Source organism: Lepidothrix coronata, unplaced genomic scaffold, assembly GCF_001604755.1.
Source record: "Lepidothrix coronata isolate B3197 unplaced genomic scaffold, Lepidothrix_coronata-1.0 Scaffold139, whole genome shotgun sequence".
Lineage (NCBI taxonomy): Eukaryota > Metazoa > Chordata > Aves > Passeriformes > Pipridae > Lepidothrix > Lepidothrix coronata.
In genome coordinates, this window is record NW_016690319.1 from 2429066 (window position 1) to 2449090 (window position 20025).

General features: G+C 38.7%; 1 protein-coding gene across 2 annotated transcripts in view; it reads right to left on the reverse strand.

Annotated features, from left to right (window-relative positions):
* The window catches only part of THRB (thyroid hormone receptor beta), a 128652-nt gene that overhangs the window by 64018 nt on the left and 44609 nt on the right, over nt 1–20025 (reverse strand). The window lies entirely within an intron of this gene.

Below are 20025 nucleotides of genomic sequence, written 5' to 3' on the forward strand. Positions count from 1 at the left end.
ACGTTTACTTTGCTGTATAGTAGAACTCTTTGAAATGCAACACAACTTCAAATAAAGAGAATAGAAAAAACCTAACGTGGGACACAGGGTGTTTTAAGTATGAGGCTAACACTCAACTCACTTGAATATCTTCATGTAAAACACTATAAAAACTGATGACAGTTTTAAGGAAAGACATAATGATTAATGAGGACAGACATAAAAGATTTTGTTCTCTGTAGCACAGTCCCCTTCTACCCCTTGCATGACCTGACTCGCTTTGCTGACCCTGCAGAAAATACCCACTTTTTTTGCTGGGTTAGTGAGTTGAATTACCCCTGCAAGGCGGCTGGTGAGCACCACAGCTGGCACTGAGTAAGTGGCAAGAGACCACAGCTGCTAGGAGGGAAGGGGAGGGAGATGAGGTTCACCCTGTCTCATGAAATGGCATGCCAGAGGAATGCAGTACAGGTTTATGCCTTCTGTAATAAACTAGAGTATTTATGACTCCGTGCATTGAAATTACTTTTTAACTGTTAAAATTATTTCAGAAGTTTTCTGAAATACCTTTGAAGATTATAAGTCTTGCACTGGGGAAAAAACCCTATGGACAACACAATTCATTATACCTTTTTCTTGTATTTAGACCCTAATACACTGAAAAAAGGCACTAAAAAGTGCTTTTTGTATGTCCTGGAGAATGGCAATATGATTTGGTAAGGTCGGTCTTTCCTTTTGTACTGAGTAAAGTCACGAATCTAGTACTATTGAGACATGAGAATAAATTTCCAGCAAGAACTCAAGTCCATATCTTTGCTAAATTACCTTAGCAGGGAGGTCAGTATGGAAGCAGCACCCTCCCAGGACATCTGAAGGAAAACCCTGGTATGAGCAGAAAGCACACCAAAAATCACATGGAGAAATCTTACCTACTCCTATTAAGTACTATAGTGTTTCATGATGGCTAAGTGACTGAGATAACACCAAGGTATCAATCCGTGTTTCTTTGCTCTCCTGAGCTAGTTGGACTGGCCAGGCTTTTCTTTTAATACATTATTCTCTCCTCTCTTCTTTCTCCTCCTTTCCAATTTTCCAATTAATCTCCCTTTCTGTTCTAATTTCTAATCTTGTATGTGTGACCATGCAACAGGAAAACTGGATGTTGCATTTCATTCCTGAGGATCTCAGATTCAGGGGCTCCACTGCCAAACGCCAAAGCCATGGCCCTGATGACTTCACTTCTGTCTACTGGTCCTGTGTCCCGCTATCCGAAGAACAAACAGATCCTTGAGGAATGTAGCTGCAAGGAGGGGCAATTACCATTCAAGGAAAACTTTGTTTTAAGACACTCAGCACAGACAACTTCAAAGGTTAGCAGGAAGATACTGAATCAGACCTGGTATGGAGCCCCAGGGGCAAGACAGTGATAAAATGGGGAGTGCTTCCAGTGGTGCAGCATTTTGAACAGCTTCGAAGAACTGGAGAGTTTTCTGGTCTAAAGCTCTACGTAAATGCACTGCACTGGTAAGGGATGGAAGACACAAATGTGAGGATTATCCAAGTCAAGTTACCAGATTAATTTCTCTTGCTTATCTCAGGAAATATTGCCTTGAAAAAGAAGACAATAAAGAAGCCAAAGAGAGTCAAGGGACAAGCCACAAGCAAAATGACTCCTGAATGCAAGACAAGATGGAAATGGCTACTTTTTCAGTAGATTTCAGTCCTCCATTTAGCACCATTTCTATTTAACTAATATACAGTTTTGATTTTAGCAAGACACTGAAAGACAGTTTTTATGGCACTCACATCAATCAGGAGAAGCAGAACAGGACATCATCCTTGTATTGCTGATACTGAGGCTTTCCATGATTTATCTCAGCAGCACCACATGGATATTGGTCAGTGGAAATACACGATCTTAGAATTGATATTCCACATACTTCCCACCAGGCTTATCCAGAAAATAATAAAGCATCAGAGACAGTCTTTTCCTGTTGCTTTCCACAGTGTCTCAAGCAGTAAAATATTGTCAAAAGAGACACACCACTCTAAATTAAGGATGTGGGCATCTTCCCATACAGTGATGAGAAGGAGCTAATCTATCAGAACAATTTTAAATTAATAAATTTCATAAGTATTAATATATGGATCTAATCTACATTCAGTGTTATCCAAATTACCTTGTGCTGAAAGAACAAGTTCTGTATAATGAAGGAAAACAAATGAAGCTCACAGAAAAATAATTAAAGTTGGGAGTTGCAATGGGAATTGGAGTCAGCACTGCCTCATGTTCTGTGTTTAAAATTTGTTCTTACAGTTACCCAGCTTCCTCATCCATAAGGTGGAGATGATAATAATTGCTTCAGTTCCAACAGTATGCCAGTAAGATCCACAGATAAGCCATCAGAACTGTTATTATTAATATTATATATGCTTGGCATGCATTTTTTACTTCAAAACACTTTTATAGATTGCATTTCTGGTCTACTCTCGGTGTTTAGGGAATCACTTTTTTAGACTTTATAAAAGTTATTCTCAATTTATTTACGACATTTGGGCATATTCTTTGCCATTTACTTAAATTCTATCTTACAGCTCATTAGTTTTATGGGATTTTGTTCTCTGTACGATGTGGGAACACAGGAGCGCAATGATTCAACAAACACCAGTTTTACCAACCAGCCAGATTTAACAGGCTATTTCTTGTTGTATCCTATAAACACAGTGAGAAGCCAATCTGATATTTAATGATGCAAACCATAAGCAGAGGTAGTGTTTTGTGCCAAGATACAATATGTGGAGATTGCAAAAGCTCATAGTGAAATTTCTGGGGAAAAAAAATACAGCATGGAGGTTTTTGAGTTGTTATTTCGTGCAAATCAAAACAGAGTATCTTTACTGTGATAAACATAGAGATTAATTAGAAAAAAAACAAAGATACTGACAGAATGAGAAAACACCTCATATTGTCTATGGAAGGTATCTGCAACCAACTGTGCTTTTTATGTGAAAACTTTATCCGAATAGGATTCCCAAATTTACTTTCATGTTCTGCCATCCACTAACTAAGAGACTGGTCTGAACGACAAAGCAGTTTGCTTATATGGGAAGCACAAAATGTACTAGCTTCTAAAGAGGGCTTATTTTTTAGTATCTGTGAAGTTGTTGGAAGAATCTTACATAAGAAGATATTTATAAAGACTTAAAATTAGAATTTTCTTTGAGGTATCCTAACCAAATTACAGAAAAAAAAGAAGATTTGTGAAACACTATGAGGTATGTTTTTAAACCAGCCATTTGTTTTTGTAAAAACATTTTGTAGATCTCTCAAAAGGGAGACTGATATACTATCAGCATCTGCTGAACTGGCACTGAAGCTACAGGATACAGTGGACTATAAAGTGCTGCTGTTAACCACATATAGATAATAATATGAAAAAAAAAAGTCTTAAAAATTCAGAATGAAATTGCAGAATTGCCAGTAATTACCTGATCCACAGTTCTGAGTGCTGGAAGCTAACAGTACTGGATCACTGGAAATGCTTTAGTAACACAGAACAAACTGACATCACTACAATCCATCAATTTGCTGAAATTTCGTAACCACACTAGGCTTTATTTCTCAGCTATTGCGGTCAACAATTATAGCCAAAATACCTGTCCTCTTTTCCAGTTATCTTTTTTTAAATCATATATCCTTTGGCTAAATTTTACATGTATTTCTTCATTTTGGTTTCATTCATTCTTACACTTTTTATAGAATAATGGGCTACAATTCATGAAAACCCTCCTCAACTGGAGAAATAAATACTCTGTTCAATCCCCCAGGACAGATTTAAGATGTCACTGTTAGCTTTAGGATATCTGTTCGTATTAGTCATCCTGCCAGCACTGAGATAGTAAGAGAAAAGATAAGGGTCTGCTGGAAGGCCCATGAAGCCAAGGGAGTCTTTCTTTGACGTCAGCTATTTTGTAGCATGTTCCTCTAGAAGGGATTAGGACACAAAGAAGAGATTCTCATGCAAAATTCTGTACTTAATTTCTTCATCTGCACTCATGTTTATTGAGCAGGCTCAGTAAAAATCTACTGGGACTGTCATTCCTGCAACCTTTATACAACTGTCACTGATTTCACTGATGGGTGAAGGAGAGCTTGGCAAGAAATGCCCAAGTGTCACAGATGGAGAAAGGGGAGGGCAGAGGACCTTCTGGGGAGTACAGCCACATAGGCCAGTAGGACCTATCATGTCACCTGAGGCCTGAGTTGAGACGGATGTGGAAAAAATGGGATCAAGGACGAAAGAAGCAATTAAGGGAGGGTTGTTTATTAGGGAGGAGACTGCAGTGGAGAAAAGAGGTACATGGGCAGCAAAAAGGAGGGTCAAGAAATGGTAGAAGTAGTAATAGCGAATGCAAATTATTTTAACCAGATCTGCTGGGGTAACTATCAAGTGGTCATGCCCCTGAGTACTGCAATCTGTTGTCCTAAATTGGAATGACCAACCAAGCCTGTTCTGAGCATGTCATGTGTGCTGACCTGCTGGCGTGGTCTGGAGGTTTGAGTGGGATGGGCACAGGGTAACATCCAAAGCGTATGGATCAAGCATTCTGTGATGATGTTGTGCTGCATGTACCAAGCCTGACAGCCTCAGCCTCTTCCTGACCTTCTCCTCACATGCACACCAGCAGAAGGAAACCCTCTCCCACCAACGCGGTGTCATCTCCCCAAAATGGCTTCAGCTAAACTGATAAAGGCAGTGGCATTTTTCCATTGGCATAGCTTCATATGTATTAGGGACTTTGCCAGGATAATTTCACTGGCTAGGAGGGGATGATTATTTTTAGATGCCTCTACACAACATATGTATGCTGGAAAAATCATCTGAAGTCATTTCACTGCTTGCCTAGTTCCAAAGAAGGAGTTAAAGCCTTCAAATTCAGTAAGTGGAAGAGCATGTAATGAAACTGAATTGCCCACATTTCTTCACAAAAATGCTACATGAAATTATTGCATTCTTACATTGAAAACATTATTTTTCTGACAATAGGGACTAGGTGAAAACTAGTCAAAAGTCTCTTCCTTTCAAATAGTTTTTTCCACTGCTACTGTTCTAAAATAACCCTTAGATCTTTTTTCAGTTCATTTCATAGAGACACACATTTCCTATAAGTATTACTGCCTTTAGATACTGCACAAATTATCCTGTAGTGTATTATCCTCACAGATATCAAATCCAAACATCCCCACTCAGGGTGTAAACTACTGATGCTGATGGGTGAAATAACTAAGGCTTAGTCTTCCAGCAGACAGATGCACTGCCTTCGGGTGCCAGCTATGCTTCTGAAGTTTCCTTCAAATTATGAAGTGAGATACCACAGAGCAAAAAGAAATCATCTACAGGAGTCAATATCCTCAAAAATAAAAGGGGAGTTCTACAGTTCTCAATGAGAGATAGACAAGAAGAAGAAGAAAAAGGGCTTGATCATTAAGGAGAAGACTTAATAAAAACTAGAGACCAGCTTGCGGAAAGAAATCTGACTGGTACCACACCAAGACAACTACAGTAGATACGAACCCAGAAACCTCACTAAATATATTAACTCTAACGCATTACAAGGTGTTTTTATTAAAACCTGTTCAATTTTTTCAGAGGTAGTGACTGAATGTCCACTGAATAGCACCTCCTGCATTCACAGCACATTTACAACTAAGCAAAGCACCATTCAGTGCTACAAAATGCAAACAGTTGCACAAAGCAGGATAACACTGGAGAATCCAGACTCTCCTAGGAAGAAAGCTGGGATTTGGGATGGTAGTCATTGCCAGCATTTTTCCTGTTTGGTTTAGCTACTAGAATATTTAACAGTACCATACATTCTTTTTTAAACGTTCTCTCAGGAAGAGGGATATTTTAGACATAGTGTGGTTTTTAATAGGAATAAGATTTTAAGCTGCTAAATAAAAAGTTCTATTTGTTGGGATTTGTGCATCACTGAAACAGCCCATAGTTTGGAAGTAGATCAACCTACATGCAGTGTCAAAAATCACATTTACAAGATAAATAATGAAATAAACGGTATGCTTTTTTGTCGTTACTGCTCTGTGGGGAAAGCTTCTAACATGCAGGTAAAATGCTTTTTTCCCTTAATTATAAACTATTGAAACTCCCAACAAATTTTAAATCAGATGGAAAGACTTGAATTAATTTCATTTTTTAAAAAATCATGATGACTATATATGTGGCAAATGCCTTTCCATAATTCTTAGGCAGCACTAATCACAGTTCTCCAGGTCTTTGATATAAAACTCAGATTTTATTTGGGGCCCAGATATAGCATTTGGCAGCTGTACACAAGAATGATCACAAGTGAAGCTCCTCTTTGCAATGATTGTCAGTTCCCTGTTTCAGGTGGGTTGAATAAAGATGACATTCACCTGAAATACTTCGACTTGGCAAAACCAAAAAACCAACAAGCAATCTGACCCTAAATCATAACCTGATCCTGTTCCCATTTAAATCAAGAGAATTTTTTCTACTCGCTGCTTATGTTCTTTCACAGAAAAGCAGAGATAGCTCAAGGCAGCAGGCAAGGTAGGCAGCAGCCTAGAGCAGAAAGCTGCCTACACCACCCAGAAGAGGAGCGCAGTACTCATTTGCAATTCCACAGCCCTCACTAGTGCACTGTCTCATAACACAAATGCACTGACTGAGATCAAGGCCTTCAGACGAAATTTTACCAGGCTATGAGCACCTATTGTCTATAAGTCTCAGCTGCTCTGGAACTGGACATCTGATTTCTGAAACATTCTTCTGTCTTACAAAATTAGTATTACCATGTAAATAATCTCCAGAAGAAACCTATGTTTCTTCATACTCACCAAATGAACCCTCAGTTGATGCTGGGAAATGTTTGTTTCTCTCAGTACTTTTTCACAGCTGGTGGATATTTTGTTTTGTTTTGTTCTGTTTTTTAAATCCATGTAAAACAACTCCAGGCTGATTTCCATTCCACGCTGCACAGATTGCTCCCAGAAAAGATATTTTTCTTTCTGCGTTTTCAGAGAATATTTAAGTATTTTATATAAAAAGAGGAACAGCTTCATCAGGGATGACAAGAGACCCCCACTGAGGCCAATGCTACCTGCCTAGCAAGGAAGATCACAGCCAGAGATCAAATCAGACAAGATGAAAGATTGGAACAGGAAAGCCTCAGTGCTGCAAACCTGATCTGTTGTGCATCAGGCATTTCCTCCTGCTTTTGGGAGACAGGGATGGATATGACTTGCCTGGCTCCAGAACTGAATGCTGTCAGCCCAAATTACCTCAGGGGTAAGACTTCACTTCCATTCCTCTCCAAATCATCTCTCATTACAGGCAGTGGAAGTAGGTTTGTGTATAAGCGCCATAAGGAACCCCAAGAATTAAGCCAGAAATTCAGACTCTTGAGAAATAGGTGTCACAAAGCAAGACCTTCATGCATTTACCCACAAAGGACTCCTGTACTGCACTTAGCTTTTTGATCTCAAATAAAGTCACTGGTCCCTTTGGTGTACAGGTGCTCAGCTCCTTGAAGAAAGGTAGGATAAAGCACATATTCAGTTTGTTAGTCTTTTTTCATCCCCCTTCATATAGACTCCTAACGTTCCATCTTTATGGTCTTCCTTAAGAGTCAAGAAATATAAGAAATCAGTGGGTGTTTTTAAGCACTTTAGTTGCCAAAGTATGACTTGAATGGTTATAATATGTGATTCAACTCAAATGAGTCTCTCTACATCCTCACCATTTCAAGATTACCCAAAAGATTACATTTCCGTAGAGCTGTTTGTATCACCAAATCAGAAACTTCAGATGAGAAGCAGGTTTTTCAAATTCTTAGTCAGAAACTATTGCAAGTGTCATTAGCTTTCCAAACTAAATCATCTAGAAAACAATTTCACCAATATAGAGGAAAACTTAGCAGGAATCCATTGATTAGAAAACACTGGAATTACTATTATTTCATTCAGGGTTTATGTGATAATAATTTCCTGTTAAAATGAAGAGAGGTTGTTAAAGATGTTGCAAAAGTACTGTCAGGGACTTCAACAAAGAAAAAATATCCTTTGATGTTGCCAAGAGAACTGGGAACAGTTTTTGGAGGGGAGTGTATTCTGATCTGTTTTCCCACATGGGAATACTTTCCCAAAATAAGGTCAGCAGCAGATTCCCCCTTTAGGGCTTCGGTCTGTTAACAATGGTCAATCCCCAACCACTTGCATGCCTTCTGATTTGCGAATAGAAACCTGTAGTTTTTTCATATTCCCGTGGCTGGTAGCAAAGGATTTTCATATCAGTATAATGCTATATTACTGACTATGTGCAAATGCTCTCACTCCTTCTCTATACTGCTATTACAAGTCGGTGTGCTGGTAAGGAAATCTGGGTTTCTTAATCTTGCCAATACTCTGCACCATGTCATGCACTGCTCATTAGGAACCACGGGCAACCAGACTGTCTCAGTCGATCAGTTATAAAAGTTACAGGAGCCTTTCTCATCTTGCTGGTAATAAAAGACATGAAGTCTCCAACTATCACAATTCTCCTCAGAAGAAGAAAAGCAGCAAGTGCTAATTAAAGAAGGTGCCCCAGTAGGCTGTGCATTAAATGTCTTTCAGAATGAACACTGGGGTGTGAAGGATGGAAAGTTTGCTTCCTTTTTCCACGACACATAGCTGAAAGTTAAAGACCGAAAAACTTCTCTGAAATAGTACAATCTCCAGCTATTTTTCCAATTTCTGTATGGTAATGAAACATCCTTAAGCCTTGTGTTAAGAACTTAACTGCAGCGTTCAGTGGGCTTTTAGCATTTCAATAAATCTAAAGTTTATTCTTTCAATGCAGGAGTTGGCTCCAGTCCAGCAGTGGATTTACTTCATCTGTCCATACAGACATGCTAGCAGGGTGGGTACTGCTGTAATTTGTGACTGGATTTGGAGAAGTGCAGGGTGAAGTAGTAAAGGACAGCAATGATTGAAAGGAGTTTCAACTTATAGGGTTTTATATAAATTCTGATATACTAGAGGCTACCTATTGGGACTACTACAGCATGTCTCACATGAGACAAAGTGAACACCTCACCAGTTGTGTGACTGAGGGAAATTTGCCAGTTGATGTATCTCTCTTGTAAACCCACTCCCATTTGTGCTATCTTCAAATGCCACACCAACCCTAGGAAAGCTCTTAAATTTCTCATCTCTTCTTTCATTAGAGTGTTTTTCCCAATACAGAGTTCTCTTACTGTAGATTCAACTGTCAGTGTCCTGCTACATCCACAAACAATGCTGGTGCTTCTTTGCAGCTAACCTTTGTGCATTTCATGAGAACTATTATCATGGTATTCCCACTCACCTTATTGCAAAACTAAGCAGCTGTGCTTTGCTAAACCTTTACTTAGAACTCAAGCTTCCCACACCTTCGGTATTTCTTGATACTCCTGCTAGACTGTCTCTTGTTGCTAACTCTCTCTCCTACAATACTAAACTGGAGTGTGTATTCCACCTGGGACCTCAGAAGGTCAACATATTTCTGTACATATTTTTCAGTCGTTACTTAGGGCAATCTACACATTAACTATTTGAGATTATCTTCTCTGAACTAAGTCTGCTTTCAGTAGCTCACCTGGAGTAGTTGCCCTGTCTCAAGTTTTTAGCAGACGTTTTTCCAAATTAATATCTTCAGCATATGCACACACGCAAATGCATTGCCCCATTTCAGATCTGATGTCTACATCCATCCTGCATAAGATCGTTAAAAACTTTCAACAGTTCTGCACTTTAGTGACAGCTACCAAAGACAGACAGAGAATGTCAGTGAGCATTTCTGAAAACAAGACTTAGCTTCGTAAGACCATCTTTTTCAGCTATCTGGAAGCAATTTAGATTTATTTTTATTGTTGTAATGGACATTTTTATTATTGTAAGGGATTAGATGTCATTACTCTTCGCAAAACAATATATTTAAATGAAGTCTTAAATGTTATTTTACAGGATTAATCAACACATCACAGCACCAATTTTCATTCACAGTGCAGAAAAGGTCAGTATGCAAATTACAATATGTTAAAAATGGATACGTTCTGAGTAATGCCCAATCAAGTTAGTGAAACTACATCCTGAAGATGAAGTTTAGCTTTTTGTTTTACCTCTGATATTTTGAATCTGTTCTACACACTAATGCGGGATTCAAAATGTCAGAGAGAAAAATGAGAAACCAAGTAACGTAGAAATAACATTTTCTGTCATTATGCACGATCTATTTATACAGTAGCAATCTTTGCATTACTGTTTCCATGAAAAAACACATTTGATTATCAATCACAGTTTATTCTGCTTTTCATCAACTTCAATCTTTTTCTATTTAAATCTGAGTAAATTTTAAAATTGTTTACTACTTCTATATATGTATTAGATGAACATTAGAACAACATAAGCATAACCTATCTTTTTTTTTTTTAATCAGGGAAGCAATGATAATAATCTTTTAAGCTATTTGAATGCAACTATATAATGCTGTAATGTCCAGTATGATCTCTATCCTTTTGTAGATGACAAAGAATTTCGCAAATTTTTTTTGTTAGAAATTGGGAACTTTTAACATCATATAAAACCATAAGCAAAATGATCCAAAGACCAATGACTTTCATGAATGCATGATTAGAATATTTTTCTTCTATAAATATCTGAGATCTTCAGATGGATGGGGAGGGAAAAGCAGAAATCATGATGTGTAGTGTGGGTCCCACACTTCACATGCAAGTTTGTAATGAAGAGAACAACTAAAATATATATAAAATTTGTAACAGTTATTGTACCTACAAAGTACCTACAGCAAACTTGTTCATTTTGCATATTTATGGACATGATACTGGTGCTTAACAGGCATAAGTTTTGCTGGGCAAAATTTCTCCAGAATAAATACAGGATTTGATAGGAATAGCAGTTGTATGCACATATATCTGAATACACACATTCAAAAAGTCCTTTGAGACTAACACATTCTGGAATAGAACATAATGACAGGCATGATATAGCAAAGTACACATAACTTTCCCCAGCTGAACTATCTTTATTTATTAAGGAGGGCTTCTGTTCAGCATAAAGCTGCTTATATTTGTAATTTTTCCCAGCCTGAGATTTCATGTAAATAGGCCTTCACACCTTTTATTTTTCAGATATGCTCTTCATGTTTTTCTTTCTTAATCACCACTAAGAAACTGCTGGATGCAATGTTATAAAACTTTGAAGTTTTACAACACTGGTAATTAATATTGGAAAAATAGAAAGGAATAATATTCAGAGCCTATCTTCATTTGTTCTTCATTATTACAGGGCTTCTAGATCATGTCAGAAAAAGAAGGATATAAGGATGGAAAACACTGTGCTGTTACATATGCTTTAAGAATACAGACATGAAAATCTGACAGGTCAGAATAAGGACTGCATTACTTGGATGCAGTCCTATGTAGAGTGAAACACAGAGAATACAGCAATTTTCCCTGTTCCCTTCCTAAAAATTCTCAAAGTTTGTTTTTGACATATGATGGACATTCAGTTGTTATCTTTATAAAAGCATCTATTAAACACTAGCACTTTTGTCCTAAGTGGCCATAAGTCCACAATGACAGCAATTCTTCTCCTTTAAGAAATATTAACGTTTACTGTTACCAAATTCCCTCTGCCATCTTATTACTTGGTCACACTTAGTACTGTCAGATCCTTCTACAACTCTTCTCAGTTGACTCAAGCACCTCCAGCAGACTTTATTATTTCTCATTTAACCCTTTATTCCATATGTTGAACCACCCAGATGCTTGGACTGATGTCTTGCAGGACTCCCTTGGTGATTTCCCTCCGTTGCAAAACTTCAACATTTACTTCTTGTTGCTTCCTAACTTTTAACCTGCTATTAATTCATGAGAGGAGTTTCCCTTACATTGCACAGCAGCTTTAATTATTTATAAGCCTTTGGGAAAGAATCTTATCAAAAAAATATTAGAAATCCAAGTAGATTATAGCTGGATCACATTTTTTTCCCAAATCATGGCCTGCCCGGGAGAACTGGGTAGACTTGCAAATTTTGACCTCTCCTTGTTAAGCCAAGCTGTTTAGCCTGCATGATGAACAACACAATACTAAATTATAATTGACTCCCTGTTCCCATTCATTTCATGCTGCAGCACTACACTGTAGCTGTGGTTTGAGAGCACACATCCTGATCAGCTCCCTACGCACATGTCAGAGTTTGGCTGTCAGAAAACGAAAAGTTATAAATTATGGAATTTTTTTACAAGATTGTTATTACCCATATCCATTTTTTTATTTCCTTTTTTCTCCAATGCAATAAAAATGAATGGAGGTGTGGGAGAGAGGAGAAAGCATTCCTAAAGTTCACTGCAAAGGAAGCTAACAAGCCTAATAACAAGAGTAGCCCAAATTGAGGGCTTCAAAGCTCAGAGGTGATTTCAAAGCTTTGGGGGACAGAGGAGAAAGACATCTCCAATGCAATTCCCTAAGAAAATAAGGTTATTGGAGTGGCTGTTCACCACTCCACCATCACCTTCCCCCCCTCTGTCCTGTTCTACCTGTTGGATGGTTTTCACTCAGCTCAACAGGGTCAGAAAACATGCAAGTTCTGGCAAGCGCCACGGCAAGGTGGGAGCCAGATGTCGGGGAAGAGAAGCCAGCAGTGCCTCCCTCAAACAGGGAGCTGGAAGGACTGGAAAACTCCTTGGCTGCAACCAGACACCCAGAGGAGGAGCAGGAGGACACTGTGGCGGCACCCAGCCTGGGGAGACGAACAGCACAGCAAGGAGGGAACTGCATGCTGTTTGGTGGTTTTGTGCACAGTTTCTCTCCACATCTGTCAAAAATCTTTCCTGCTGATGTTAAATTTGTTGCTGATGTCTCATTAGCCAAAGTTTAAAGAAAACCCAGGTTGGGGAACAGGGGTCATGCACACCCTGGACCTGCAGCCTCTCAGAGAAGGTGAAACACAGGTGCAGAGGGACCCTGGGATATCCAGGCACAGTTGAGGGGTGTGGAGCCACCAGCTCCCAGTAGTCAGTGAGCATGTCCTACCCACTGGCTTGGGCAACATCAGGCACCTTACTATGGAACAGTCTGCCAGGATGAAAACAAGGTCATCAGGGAACTGTCTCTTGGGTCTAGCCCAGGCTTACCTAACCCAAGAGGTTTTGAATTGAACTTTTATTCAGAAAGTTGAAATTTTCCAGTTAAAACTGTGACACTGTTAACAGAGCTGTAATATATTTTCACATGGTGCTCCTGCACAGCTATAAAGCAATCTTGTCACTGCGTATCTGACACTGGAGCAGTAGGTATGGGCTGATGATTTAATATTGAGCTTCATGTCTAAAGAATTTTGGCTGTCTGGTAAAATGGATAGCAGACATAAGCCAAAGTACAGTTATTCACACCCTGGTTTACGGTTTGTTTTTTCTCATGTTATGACGAGACACAAAGAACACAGCAGAAAGGTTTCTATCTGCTTGAACTGAGAAATGCAGGATTCCTAACATAAGAAGAAAAATTCATGGTGATATTCCCATAAGTATTACAGTGCTTATCTTTTGAAATAACTATTCAAATATATTCATAGATACAGGTATATGTATAGACACACAATCAGAAAAAGCTTATGTCTTACTCAATAACAACTGCAACACACTGAAAATGGTTCACTTGCAACATACTATATCAAACTACAATATCCTGTTAAGTGACTATATTGCTACAGATTCATATTCATCCAAATAAATTATAAACAAATATGTTAGTACTACCAGAAGGGGTGTTTTCCCTAGTTTTATAATAATCATTTTACAGTACAATTCTTAGGGATCAATTTTGGTAAAAACACTTTAAAGCAGGAATGTGGCTCCATAAGAGCCACAGCCACCTTTCCTAAAGACGTTTTTCAAGCAAAATCCAGGTTCCCATTCCCTGGGTTCTAATGCTGGCAGCCAGTTACTTTTCCTATAACAGGCTGAACAAGATCTCGAATATGAAAACATACCAAGCTCTAAGAATATTCAGGTCTAGAAATGCATGTTCCATGAAAACTTTTACTCTAAACTAAACTTCTGCAATTGTATATACATTTTTAAAAAAAGTAAAGGAAAGGTCTGAGTGAATCAAAGTACAGAATTGGAAGTGGAGGGGGAAGGGAAAAGCTTCCACAAATTGAACTATTATGCACTACAGAATTTTGCATAGACCCTGCAAATAGGCAGGTTAGAAAACAAAAGAACATGAAAGAGTTAGAAAGAGAAACAATATAGGTTTAAAGAGCCAAGATTAATCATCTCTCTTTCCTTTGAAAAAGAACATTCCAAAAAAGCATCACCAAAATGCAAGTAAGACACCACAATAAAAAGATGTATTATGTACCAACAAATACTTAGTGTTTGAAGAGACATCACAAAAACTGCATCACAGCCTTGAAATAGATATTGAATTCCACAGACAATCCTTAGTTTAACTGGGTACAAAGACAAGTGGTTTACATGTCATTTTCTCTGTTTGGCTCACAAAAACAGGCATTTCCCTAAAATATTTTTTTTTCTTTTTTGCTGCTGGTTAAGAAATTCAGAAGAAATAGGATTATGCTCTTTTTGTACATTAATGCATACCTTTGCTACATTAACCTGAAAGAATTTTTTATTCTGTATCTTTGAGCTACATACACAAATATCAGAGAGGCAAATATCACAGATAAAAATGAACCTGGTTTAGAAACAGACTTTCTGCCATGAAGGACCACAAAGAGAGGTAACTTTTTACTTTGCAAATAAAAAAAAAATTAAATACTGAAACACTCTTTGAAATGTTAATATTTAATTCTTTAATAGCATCCTCAGAGACTTCACAACTCTCACCTAATTTGAGGGTAATGGATTACAGCAATTTTTATTGCTGCACTGGACATAATTCTTTTTTGTGTGTGCTTTTATGTTATGCCAAAATTGCCTAAGTGCATATGAGTAAGTTTAGGCGAGGGGGGCGGAGAGGTTGGAGTGTGTGTTGGTTTGTTGGTTTTTTGGGTTTTTTTTAAGAATGCGTATACATTTAAAGGAATTCTTTTGCTTTCTGCTTCAGTTTTTAACAAGCAGAATTTCTGATCATGCACCGTTTCACTATTGTTCCTGTCTGTACCCGCTGCATCTGCTCCACAGAACTTTCCAATTTTATTTTTTTTTTCTGTAAAACACATTGTATTCTGTATGTAAACCTTACACAGAACTGAAAACAACTTAATGAAATGTGCTTCACAGCCCATCACAGAGCCCTGCTCTGCATGTGAGAAGGTGGCAGTGATCTGACCCCGGCTAGGCTCTGTGTTTGCCTCTCCCTGCCTTGTTCTGGCAGAGGAGAGCCCACCAGAAAACTGCTGGCTTCTCTCTTTTGAAAAGCTCTCTAAGTGCCACATCTTGAAAAGCGTAAGGAGGAAACATACATTTAGAAACACATCCACTGGCTGAAGCAAAGCCTGCAAAGCAGCAATGGAGAAAAAAGAAAAGAGAGAACTCACCAAAATACATCCTGATGTAGGGGAACAGTTTTGGTAGCAATTCTCTGCTTCTCTCTTCTTTTCCTTTCTCAGTCCCCCCCACTCCTAATTTCCCCATTTAAGGGAGAAAATAACAAGGCAGAAGACGCCAAGAGACTTTCATGACATAAACAATAAGGCCTTCCTGTGCCAATATTTCCTTTAAAAACACTTGCCAATAAAGCTCCTGGAGGCCAGCAAGAGAAAGAAATGCCGAAACAGCCATGACATGAACTTGGCATATTTTCTGACTCACTCACTTCCCTTGAGACAATCTCTCCAAGAGAATGCTGAAGGATAATGGGAAAAGAAAATTTCTTCCAGCGAAAAGGACTTCAGTTGCCCATGCTATACAAGAAAACTGCCAATTAACTTTATTTCTGTTTACCTACAGCCTTGCTCACACAGCCACCTCTGCTGACATGTTTCCTGACTCACACACTCATGTTTGTATATTCATCTTGCAATCCTGGTGTCTGAGAAAGACAAGGAGATTTGTCTCCTCTGAGAATCCTCAACTCCAAATAATTTCTGAACAACAGAGAAAATGATCAATAAACAATAAAGGGCAGCCAAACATTTGGCTACTTCACATATTAAGTCCAAATTTCCCTTTTGCTTATCCCTCCTATTTATACTTCATAACTTTTTAGCGCCAGACACACTAGTCTGTAAGACACTAAAAATGCTCATATACCTTGAGATAGCTGTAATGAAAGATTGTCAAGATTATTGTGTCTCATCAGTCTATCTCATTTTGAGTAATACCATGTTTTCAAAACTAAACGGCATGTTAAGAACCAGAAATTAAAATCTCTTTGGAAATCAGAATCTTATATGCACAAACATGCATTCACTCACTCACTCACTCACTCATTCCTGGGGTATGGCTGTCCCCCACCTGAAGTCCCTCGTGGGCAGGCACATAGGGGTTCAGCTCTCTTCTCTCATCTGTGCCTTTGTCTTCACCTCCAGGGCAGGGGACCCTCCCCAGCAGGCTGGAGCCCAGCTCCTCTGGCCACTGCTGTACTGATGGCAGGGGGCAACGTGGCTGCTCCTCCACGATGGGGTTGCAGTGGCTCCTGCTTTTCCAAGGGCAGGGGCGGGCAGGCTAAACGTGTCTCCAGCCAGGCTCCGCTCCAGGGCAGCCACCCTGCTGCAGTCCTCTCTAACAGCAGACTGGGCAGCAAGCCCCCACCCTATTTCAAGACAGACAAAGCAGAAATTGCTGCTTTGGGGGAACTGTTTGGTTACCAGTCTCAGTCTTGCAATGCGGAGACACCACCTCTTCCTTCCACATGTGCCCGATTCAGTGGACCATGCACGGATCCATCCATCCCTCTATGTGAACCCTGCACCCTGTCGCTTGTGCTCACTCTCTTTTTCTAAGAAGGCAGCAAGCACTGCCAAGTGCTCCTCACTCAGCTCAGGGCTCTTACTATTGCTGGGGTTTCTTTGGTTTTGCATTCAACTCCTTAGATTAGCATCAGAGTATCACATATCAAAATAACCACTAGTGAGGATTTGCTGGCCTGCTCAGAAGAGAGGGCTCACCATACCTAAAGTTGCATAATTTTACTGTAATGTAGTTTGATATCATACATCACTGGCTTCTACTTTCTAATAACTTGCTCGCTGCTTTAGCATTTGGGCTTATATCACACTCACCAAGCCCCCAGACTCTCCTCTAAGAGCCTGCCTACCCCTGAAGACCCTCAGCAATCATACCTAAACCAGTGCCACCAGACTGGACAAATATGGAGGTTTTTAAAATTTTATTAATTTTTTGGGCAATCCCAGCTAGTATGGCTCTTCTGGTAAAAATGTATAAATGGTATAGTATGCTATAATGATTACAATCTGCATTAGGAGTTATCTACTAGCTCACTATCATGACTGCTGGGCACCTTGTCAAGACACACACACACACACACACACAGTATGATTCTTTTTTCTTAACCATCTTTTTCTGCCCACTTGCAAAGCCAACACTGGTTTGTTTTTAGGTTTGTTTTCATCAAAACCTGAGAAAATATGTGTTTTTTTGTAACACCGCCGAGGCAAGCCATCTGTGGTTGGCTGGCAAACTCTGAAATTCAGGGCTGGGGCAGAAATATTTAGGAGTCAAAAAAAGCTGACTTGCTCAAGAAATTAAAGCCCTTCTGACAATCTTCCAGAGAGCCCCTGAGGAAAAGGGAGGGAACCAGAGAGACTCAAGGAAAATGGATGGGAGCCCAGCGTTGAGATTCACGCCAGAACGGTTCCTGGCCAAGAAGGAAGGTTGGCAAGTAGACAAATACAGGCTTTCATAGGCAGCATTGTAAACAAGACATTAAAAATATTAATCCATTTAGATTTCAAGCACTGAGATGAGATTTACTTAAGAAGCAGAATTATGCTGGTAATGGCTCCTCAAACATTTCAGCTGAATGTCAAAACTTTTGCTCAACCGTATCAAGTGAAAATACAAGGAGCTGTTGACACTACAATATTCAAACATTCAATCGTATGGCAGGGCTGGAAAAACACGGGGGAAGGCAAAGGAATGCAAAAACTCAAGCCCTCTCAAGGAAATGGCATTCACAAATTATTTTTACCTTTATTTCTACACCGAATTAATAAATTGAAGGGATGAAATGGTTTCTTAAAACCAAACTTCCTTTCAGAAATAATTTCAAATAAAATGTAAGTTACTTCCACCAAAATACTTTCTTTTCAAGTAGAAGCAGTCATTTAGAACAGAATGGCATTCATATGAAAGAAAATTTAATTAAATCTTGAACGCCTAGGACTTTTAAAAAAGTTTCTTCTCTTGTGCAGGAATCAGCATGTCGCCCCTTTTTGGTTTAGAAAACATCACTTATTCTAAACGGTTGAATATTTTAATTTTCTTTTTAAATGTATTGGAAAAGTCATGTCTCAGCAAAGCAAACAGGTGTTCAGGAAAACTGAAGTACAGAAATACATGCTTTTTTGGTGCACGTGGGAAGTGTCATGTGACTTTAAGCCTGATGCCACCAGAAGACTCAGAGATTTTCTTCTACATATTGGTGAACAGAGTTCACAAGCTCCTCTACAAAGGGGCGTGTCAGGGGAGGCCCACAGGGAAGATCAAGTGCCTTAAACAACAAGAAAAACATGATCTGCAATAACTATATGGGATTCAGTAACTCAGTCAGGAATTGGAAGATTCCTGTATTGGGTTAAAGGAAAGACTAATATTTGTTGAATTAATGAGGTTGATCCCGCACAGAAGTCCATGTGCACAGCCTGTGCTCAAGAGAGGTCTTTTTTCCACTCTCAGTAGCACCGACAATCATTGTAAAATGCCACAGATGGAAGAACAGAGGTATCTCCATTCAAAGCACTAAAAAGAAAAGGTTCATATTGTCCATTATCTTCGGTCACTTAAAAAACCCCATTAACTTAGTAAAAAGGACAGGATAGAAAGCATCCCATCTTTTGCAACCTAGGATATACAATACACCCTTCAGAATTATATTTCTGATCAGGTTCCTTAAAAAAAGAACAAAAATTAAAAGATTAAAAAACCCAAACCACTAAGCTCTTCCTTGCTTGTATCTGTAGCCATTCATAAAATTATCTTAAGATTTCTACAGTATACGAAATGGAAGATCTGATCAAAGGAATACCTCAAAACAAAGTTAAAGAAGGAACAACTTTGTTCTGCTTAGGAGTGAAAAAAATAAATTAAAGTTTAAAGAATCCAAAATTTTATAACAGTTCAAACATTTAAATGCAAATTAAAGCAGTAACATATGAATTATAGAAATTCTGTAGCACTCCTGATCTTATGAATCATACCATGAAATTTGCTTTCTGCTCTCTCAATGGAACCAAAATGAAATACTGGCATCTCAGGTATTTTGAAATGATACACAAGCGGCACATTTAATAGCATTAATTTTAATAAGTTAGCATTCTATCTCAGATGCATGTTTCAAAATGTTCTAGCTGAAGGTATTTTTATGAAAGTTATTTGCCTATTACATACCACAACTGGTGCAATTTCACCGTCCAGGGTGGCATTTTCATCCCACGAAAGGAGAAGCCATTAGCAAAACGCTGCTTGGCAAACAGTAGCTCACACACTGAAGCTGCAACATTATCCTGGCTTTCCTACATATTAAGCATAGGACTATGTTCAAAGTAAACATGTGGTCATAATTAAATAATAATTATGACTAACATTTGTGTAACACCATTCATCCAAATAGTTTAAAGCATTAGGTAAATCTGTAAACAAAAGGTCTAATCCTGCACCCTTTACTCACATAATACCATGCAGTTCAAACGGGCTATGTAGATCTTGTCTACACACAGACCTAATTGTTCTCAATTAACTCCATGTGTTAACACTTATTCCAGTGCGTCTTGTTCCTGTTTAGCTTAATTCTCTCACTGCTTACTACAGGTG